At 50.3% G+C, this 8,386-nt stretch overlaps 1 long non-coding RNA gene across 1 annotated transcript; it reads right to left on the reverse strand.

The window, feature by feature from the left end:
- Nucleotides 1-886: 886 nt before the first annotated feature.
- Nucleotides 887-7,818, reverse strand: LOC308614675. Its single transcript, XR_014015420.1, has 4 exons — nt 7,404-7,818; nt 3,287-6,327; nt 2,314-2,454; nt 887-969 (listed from the first exon to the last, which is right to left on the reverse strand). It is a non-coding gene; the product is annotated as an uncharacterized lncRNA (long non-coding RNA).
- Nucleotides 7,819-8,386: the final 568 nt, after the last annotated feature.

Raw genomic sequence — 8,386 nt, forward strand, 5'->3', positions numbered from 1 at the left:
AGGGGCAGCCCCTCCTGATTATCCTCCATCTCAAGCATCCTTTCTCATCCCGACCTCCTTAGAGAAGAGCCTGTGCTTAGTTCCTGGTTCATGGGCACTGCCGGCCCCTGCCGCCCGGCTTCCTCACTGCTGCTCTTAGGTCACCGGGACCCAATTGCCAAATCAAGTAACATGCCTTTAGCCCTCATGTTACTGATCCTTTCAGTTCAATTATCAGTCACTCCCACTTTCCGGAAGCTCGTTTCTTGTCACCTCCGACAACACGCTTCTGGGTTTTCCTTTCTGACCTTCCTTTTCCGTCTCTTTCGCGAGCGCCTCTGTCAGGGCCTGTCCCATACATGCTTCTGTCCCCGCTCAGCACTGTCCCTGTGCCGAGTGTGCCTCCACCCGTCTCATCCACTCTCATCTCACTGCCCCCTGACTGTTGAGTCCCTCCAGCCCTGACCCTCTGCTGCCAGCTGCACATTTTTGCATGGACGTCCCAAGGCTGCCCCACACTCAACTCGCTCAAAACCTAGCCTCCCCCTAAAATAAAATTTTTAAAAAAAAATTGTAAATCAACTATACCCTAATATAAAATAAAAAATTGTAAAAAAAACCAAGAAAAAACCCTAGCCTCCCCCAAACTGTGTACATTCATTCTGCACCTGCTGCCTGAGCTGTGACACCACCCTTCATTCCGCCTCCCCGGGTGCCTGCCTTCTCCAGGAGGCCCGGCCAGTCTGGTCGGCTCCATCCTTTTGGTGACTCCCTGGTTCGGGCCTCGGCTTCACATCCAGACCGCTGCTGCCACAGCCCCCCAAGTTCTCCTCCTGCGCCCCCTCAGATGCATTCCCCACGCAGCCGTCGGGGCTCTGATGTGACCAAGGGCACTGACCGCCGATGCTGGCCGCCACCTTCACCAGGGTTCCCAGCGCCTCATCCACGACCCAAGTCCAGAGACCGTGGCTGGTCCTTCGGAGAGCACAGCTGATCCACGTGAGAGGTCAAAGCAGAAGCCGGAAGGGATACAAAGAATTGCTGTCATTTGAAAATAGCTGGGACCCAACACACATTACCAGAAAAAGTTATACAAGAAAGTACTTACAAGACAAAAGTAGAAAAGGGATTGCAACATGGAAAAGAAAGCACAAAACTCACCCCCAGAAAATGAGAGCTCTGCTGTTGGGGGGGAGCAGCACTTTATCCAGCCTGCCGTTCCTAGATCGGCCAGCAGGTGGCGGCACAGAGCAATGTCCCTTTTATTCATCCAGGCTTTTTTTATATATATATAGAGCCCATTGTAAAATATAAAAAAGTAAAGGAGAAAACAAAACCGATCATTCCGCTGCCCTGAAATGACCACCCTTACTTCTTCCTAGTCTTTGTAAATGTACAAAGTTGAGATGATGCTGTATGTGCGGTTTACCCCAACTTTACATCTCAAGCACATCCTAATACTCTTCAGAATTCTGTGACCTTTTACTTTAATGGCTGTCTAATGCCCCATCGTATGACTGTCCACACTTATTCCTTTATGTTGTCATTTTGGGGTTCTTTTGTCTCGTTAAGATGAGATGTAGATGGGATAACCAGTGAAGCTTTGTCAAATTCGACTGAAAAAGCAGGGTTAGGGAGCGGGTCCTGCGGGAGGTGGGGGAGGGGGACCGGAAGCCCGTGGAGGCCAAGCTCCAGGGGCATAGGAGAGCGGAGGGAGGGTAAGGAGACCGCTTCAGGTGGACCCACACCAACACCTCAACTGACATCGGTATTTAGAGGGAGTGGGGTTGGTGGAACACGTGTGTTACATTTTCTACCATCACGAATAACAATGTGAACTTACATTTGACGGTCTGTAGACTTGTTAAAATTGCTTTCATAAGCCGGCAAGGGTGTGGAGGGTTCAAGACCCAATTTGAAAGAGGGATGTGATGTTTATCGAGAAAAACGAAGTAGAAGTGGGGCCTGGCCTCTGACCTGAGCCGTGACAGTAGGATTTGCTTGGCCTGCATGAGGAAGGCCTATGGGAAAGCATTTGTAACATCCCCCAGAAAGGTGACTGACTTTGTAACATGGACAGGCCAAGGCCTTCCTGAGAAGAGCGCTGGGGAATATTTACACTCATCAGCCACCCAGGCGCTGCCACGGGGCCTTTTCTGGCCCGAGAACGTCAACCTCAGCGTGGATGCAGGCATTTCAGCCAGCCTTGTGGTGTGAGCTAAACCTCTTTTTCCTTCTTGCCCGTCTCTGGAAGACTCAGAGCATACTTAAGGGTGGGTGGCATCCCAGGGGGCACATGAAACAAGATGAAAAACACCGCAGAGTGGTGATTACCTCTTGTTCAGGGTTCACTGCTCCAGGCGTTCCTCGCCCAGTTACCAGGATGGCCTGAGGACCAGCGGTGCTGCTGGCAGGATCAGGGCGCCTCTCCAGGCTCTGCAGTTAGCAGAATCCAACTCACATCCAGAAGTGTGGCTGGAAGGGAGCCCAGGAAACGTGGTTTATAATCTTCCTGGTTCTGCAGCATAGGAAATCCCATAATGAGGAGGTGGCATTTGAGTCCACACACCCACCATACTCGGAATACTTAGCAAATCTACCACCTGGGACCAGCACAGCCCCAGGGGCTAGTCACTAATGCCTGTAAAATAATCCCCCCAAAGGAGAATCATTTCAGTGTTCTTTGGACTTCAAAAGTAGCCAAAGAATTCAAGTGACAGCTTATGGCAGAAAATCTTTTTCAGTTATTGAAATTAGGGCATAACTAAGAACATTCAGAATACCACACACACAGTTTAGGTGGTCTTAGTATGACTGGTAGGAGTGGGACAGCAGTGACTGCAAAATGAAAGTAATTAGCATGTACGTGCTCTGTTAGGGGAGACTAAGGGGAAACAGGTGTTCAGCCTAGAAAAACATTCCAGTGGATTTCCTATGAAGTCAATGTGTCCTGAGTTTAACTTTGAAACAAATTTAAAAATTGAAATTAATTAATTAATTAATTAAAATCTACCACCTGGGTAAGTGCCTGATTCCCACACACCATCACCAGAGCTGTGCTACCACATTCTTAATTTCTACTAACTTGATATACCATCTCACTGTTGTAATCCTGCATTTCTTTAATTATGGATCAGATCGAAGATCTTTAGATTGATTTACTGGCCATTTACATTTTTTCAGTTTTTATCAGCATTAGTTAGCTATGACCTAGTCAACAACAAACTACCTCAAAATTCAGTGGCTTAGAAAACAACTGTTGATTTCTCCAGAGGCTTCGGGTCCTCCGGTGGTTTGCTGATCCTACCTGAGCCAGGGGGGTGGCGTCCTGTCGCTTGAGCCAGCCGTGCAGGATGGAGTCGGCTCTGCTTTGTGTGGGTCCCTTCCTCAGTCAGGCTGGCCCGGGCTTGCTCTCCTGACAGTGGCAGGGATTGGATGGAGGAAAAAGAGACTCCAGGGCCCTTCTGTCTCTGCCCTGTGTGTGCAGACACTCCCATCCCATCAGCCAAAGCAAGTCCTCCTGCCAAGCAGAGCATGCGCCAGAGGGCACCACCCAGAGCCTGGATACTAGGAGGCCATTGACTGAGACCACTGGTGAAATCAACGTCTTGCATTATATTTGACTGTTTTGTTTGTCTTGATTTGTAAGAGCCTTTTTTATATTGAGTGAATTAGCTCTACACAAAATTCACGTGGTAACTACAATTTTTGGTGTGCATTTATAAGTGAAGAAAAAACAGACTACAGCATTGCAGAGGTAATTTCCTACATATCTCCTTTTTTAGAAAACCTCTTTTGAATAGATATGGTCGTACATAGAGGCTAACTAAAGTGCTTGGAGTGGAAAGACACCGCCTGGATGCAGTGGAGTATGTCTGTTTGGATTAGTCTCTGATAACTTCAGAGCACCTCTCAGGTTCTAGAGCATTCACCTGTGCCAGACTACAGCATGCATGGACTTTACTTTTCCCCATTTTGCTGAAAATCCACAATCAACTAAGGTTCAGATGAACATAAAAGACCTAGGAACAAAGTCCAGCTTGCAGGTTACCCTGTCCCTTGGTCCACAGCTCTGGTCTCGCTCTCTCCCCATTGTTCCAGCTGACGTGGGCTTAGCTAGCTCAATTTAATCATTTAACATTAGACTGAAACAAAAATCGCTTAGTAAGAAAGGTCCGCAAGTTGGGTTTCCCTGGTGGCGCAGTGGTTGGGAGTCTGCCTGCCGATGCAGGGGACATGGGTTCGTGCCCCGGTCTGGGAGGATCCCACATGCCGTGGAGCATCTGGGCCCGTGAGCCATGGCCGCTGGGCCTGTGCGTCCGGAGCCTGTGCTCTCCAACGGGAGAGGCCACGGCGGTGAGAGGCCCGCGTACCGCCAAAAAAAAAAAAAAAAAGGTCCCCAAGTAAAGAAAAACACATACTCCAAAAGCAAAGAAGAATGAACCTCCATTAGTGTGGATCCCATATTTTCTCAAAAACACCTTCCTGACCTTATACACATGCATGTGGGGAGGGAAGATCAATAAAACATTTACACACATAACTTTTCCTTCTCAGAGTTTCCATCCACTCTATTCACACCTCCTTTGTTGCCTTCATTAGTTACAATATAAATTCTCCCATAGCAAATACCCAAAATAACAGAGGCATAAGCACAAGTGTATTTCTCTCCCAGGTAAAAGCCTGGGCAAAGCCAACCTAGGGTAGGTTAGGACAGTTGAGGATAGACCGACCCCTGGTGTCAGTGGTCCAGGCCCTAAGACTGCTCACCAGCCTGTAAAGGGAGTTGCACCCCCGTTTTAGGAAGGCAGGTGTAGGGACTTGCCTGGTGGTGCAGTGCTTAAGAATCCACCCACCAATGCAAGGGACACGGGTTCGAGCCCTGGTCCGGGAAGATCCCAAATGCCGCGGAGCAACTAAGCCCGTGCGCCACAACTACTGAGCCTGCGCTCTAGAGCCCACGAGCCACAGCGACTAAAGCCCGTGCGCCTAGAGCCCGTGCTCTGCAACAAGAGAAGCCACCGCAATGAGAAGCCCGCGCACCGCAACGAAGAGTGGCCCCCGCTCACCGCAACTAGAGAAAGCCCGCGCGCAGCAACAAAGACCCAACGCAGCCAAAAATAAATAAATAAAAATAAATAAATGTTTTTAAAAACCTTTAAAATTTTTTTAAAATTTTTTAAAAAATTAAAAACAAAGGAAGGCAGGTGTATCATTTCCATTCCCGTCCCGCTGGCCACAGCTTAGCCATGATAGCTGGCAGAGAATCAAAGTTGGGGGCCAGATGGGGTCTCTGCCACCTGCCATTTTCAGAGCTGCCTTGATGAGGGCTGTTTGTGTGCAGTCACCTGTCCCCCCACCCTGCACGCACACACACACTCACTCCCTAACCCCAGTTTTTCAAGTCCTGAGGAGCAGAGCCCAGCCCACTCGTTCACAGATGCGTGACGGACAGACACAAGAGGCCACCTGTGCAGACGGTGTGGGGGGAGAGGCAGGCTCTGTCCCGCGTGGAGCACGCACGGGTCCTTGTGCCAGTTACTTCCCCTCTCTGCGCTCGGTTTCCTGGTGGAAGGTGTGGCAGTGGCACTGCCTTCCGTGTTCATCGTGAGGATTCAGTGGGGTCGTGCTTGAGGTGACCAGCACATGGTAAGCACATGCATGTCAGCTGCGGGCATCTTCCCCGGTAACAGCAGCAGGATAAAGAGTCAGGGCTGATGCCCTATGGAGGCATCATTTGTAGTTTGTGTCCCGAATTTTCTTCTTCCTTCCCTGGGGACATCTCCCCACTTGGCCCTCAGGTGCCTCCATTTTCTTTTTTTTAATCATTCTTTTTTAAAATTAATTAATTTACTTATTTATTTGGTTGCGCCAGGTCTTAGTTGCGGCAAGCGCGCTCCTCAGTTACGACTCACCAGCTCCTTAGTTGCAGCTCACGAGCTCCTTAGTTGTGGCTTGGCAGCTCCTTAGTTGTGGCTTGCGGGCTCCTTAGTTGCGGCATGCGAACTCTTAGTTGCAGCATGCGTGTAAGATCTAGTTCCCTGACCAGGGAGCGTACCCAGGCCCCCTGCATTGGGAGCGTGGAGTCTTAACCACTGCACCACCAGGGAAGTCCCCCTCCATTTTCTTTACTGAAAAGAAAATTTCATCTCAAAATCTTTATCCATGGGCTTCCCTGGTGGCGCAGTGGTTGAAAGTCCGCCTGCCAATGCAGGGGACGCGGGTTCGTGCCCCCGTCCGGGAGGATCCCACGTGCTGCGGAGCGGCTGGGCCCGTGAGCCATGGCCACTGAGCCTGCGCGTCCGGAGCTTGTGCTCTGCAACAGGAGAGGCCACAGCAGTGAGAGGCCTGCGTACCGCAAAAAAAAAAAAAAAAACTTTATCCATGCTAAGATGTTAATAAATGAATGAAAAACTCAAATTTTATCAGTCCCTGAGTAATCTGCATTTTACCAGGGATCAAATTATTAAACTGAACGAATGAAGCTCTCAAGCTGAAATGCATGCACCATTCAAAATGTAAAGAGGGATTTAAAAAATGTGTTCCATCTGGGCCTTTCCTCCTATCTTCCTACTTGAGACATTTTCCATCCCTTTCATGACTATGTCTTGTTAACATTGTCTCCTTTCAGCATCTCAGGTGGGCCCACTTTTCTCCAGGTCCCCTGCTACCCACTCAAGTTCCAACCAGGATCCTCTTGTTCCAGTTACTATGGCTGCGCAACATCTTACCCCAGAGTCTAACGGTTCGAAGCAACGTTTCCTGCGCTCATGGATGCCGTGGGTCAGGGATTCAGACCAGGCACAGCGGTTGGCTCGTCTGGCATCCATGTGGCTGGTTGGCGGCCACAGGTCTTCGCAGGGGCTTCCACCGGAGGCCTCTCCCTGTGGGCTGGTGTGAGCTTCTTCACAGAGTGAGACTGGGGTCCCAGGGGTGAGCATGCAGGGAGGGGAGTGCAGGGCGGGCAGAATCCACACTGCCTTTCCCCACCTGCCTGGGAAAGTCACGCAGCATCACCTCCCCACCTGCCATCTGTCAAGGCCGGCTGGGAAAATCTCACCCAGGAGCCAAGGGAGACAGCCTCCACTTCTTGGGGGGAGTGGACAAGCTCCAGAACCGGTGGGACAGCAAGTGAGCCCCTTTCCACGTTGCCTCCCCCATGTCTCTCTCACCTGAATTCCTATAATGGCCTCTGACTGGTCTTGCTTCTTCCACTTTGGTGCTTCACTTTGTGTAATTCTCACAAGCAGCCCAAAAAGCTTATAACATTATATCGTGGCCCCACTACCCACCGCCAACTCACCATCTTCATTTGGGGTGGGGCTCAGTCCCACGCCACCCACTGCATAGAAAACCCCTCTCTGGGTCCCACTTCCATGTCGAAGGCCTGCCTTCAGTTCCCCAAACTGACCAGATTTTCTTACCCCTCAGTGTCTTCTGGAAATTTCTCTTGACTTGTCATGTGGGTTCCTCCTGTTCATCCTGGCCCCTGAGCACCACCCCCCAGAGAAGCCTTGCAGGACCCCAGCCTCAGAGCAGCCCTTCTGCAGCACTTTGTCCCATCCCTTCACGCAGCTGTTCATAACTGCCCGGATAATGCAGTGCTTTCCTACGAAACAAAACCCCACAAGATCAGCATCCACATCTGCTTTGCGGTTGGCATAGTGTGGAATGAATGAATTCCACAGTGAGGAGCTGTGGGAAAAGGACCAGCCTCCGCCCTCACGAGTCTGATGTCTGAGAGAGGAGCAAGGCTTGTTCTGTGACTACGTGACAGGCACAGTGTGCTAGGGGCCGGGAGAGGAGACAGCTTCGTGGAAGACGTGTTATCTGGGCTGGGGCTTGAAGGATGGATATAATTTTGATTTGTGGGCTTTCTGAGCGGAGTCCACAACAACGATATGACATCATGAGGTTGGGGCTGCCAGAGAAGATGCAGTTACATCTGAATTTCAGGTAAACCACAGGTACTGTTTAGTATAAATATGTCCCAGATATTTCACAGGATATAATTACACTAACAAAGTATTTGTGGTTTATCTGAAATTTAGGTTTAAGTGGGTGTCCCGGGTTTTCACTTGCCGGGTCTGGTGACCCTATGTGAGACTCCAGTTCACGGAGCATCCTTGCCTCTGCTGGGCAGTTTCTGCTGAGCAGTGGCCCCTTTGTTTCCCGTCTCACAAACCGGGGACAGAGACAGTGTGAAAAGTCATGTGACTCCTCTGTGGGCATCTCAGCCCCTCAAGATGCCATGTTCAGGTGCCCCCAAGCTCACCCATGCCGAGTCAGAGCAGGTGTGTAGGATGAACGCCAGGAACCAGGCTTGGGCGGCAGAGAACTCTCCCTGCCTTTCACTGTCTGGGAGACTGCACCAAGTGACTCAAGGTTCTCATCTGCACAAAGGCCA

Source organism: Mesoplodon bidens (assembly GCF_964165515.1).
Source record: "Mesoplodon bidens genome assembly, chromosome: 3".
In the NCBI taxonomy this organism is placed as follows: Eukaryota; Metazoa; Chordata; class Mammalia; order Artiodactyla; family Ziphiidae; genus Mesoplodon; species Mesoplodon bidens.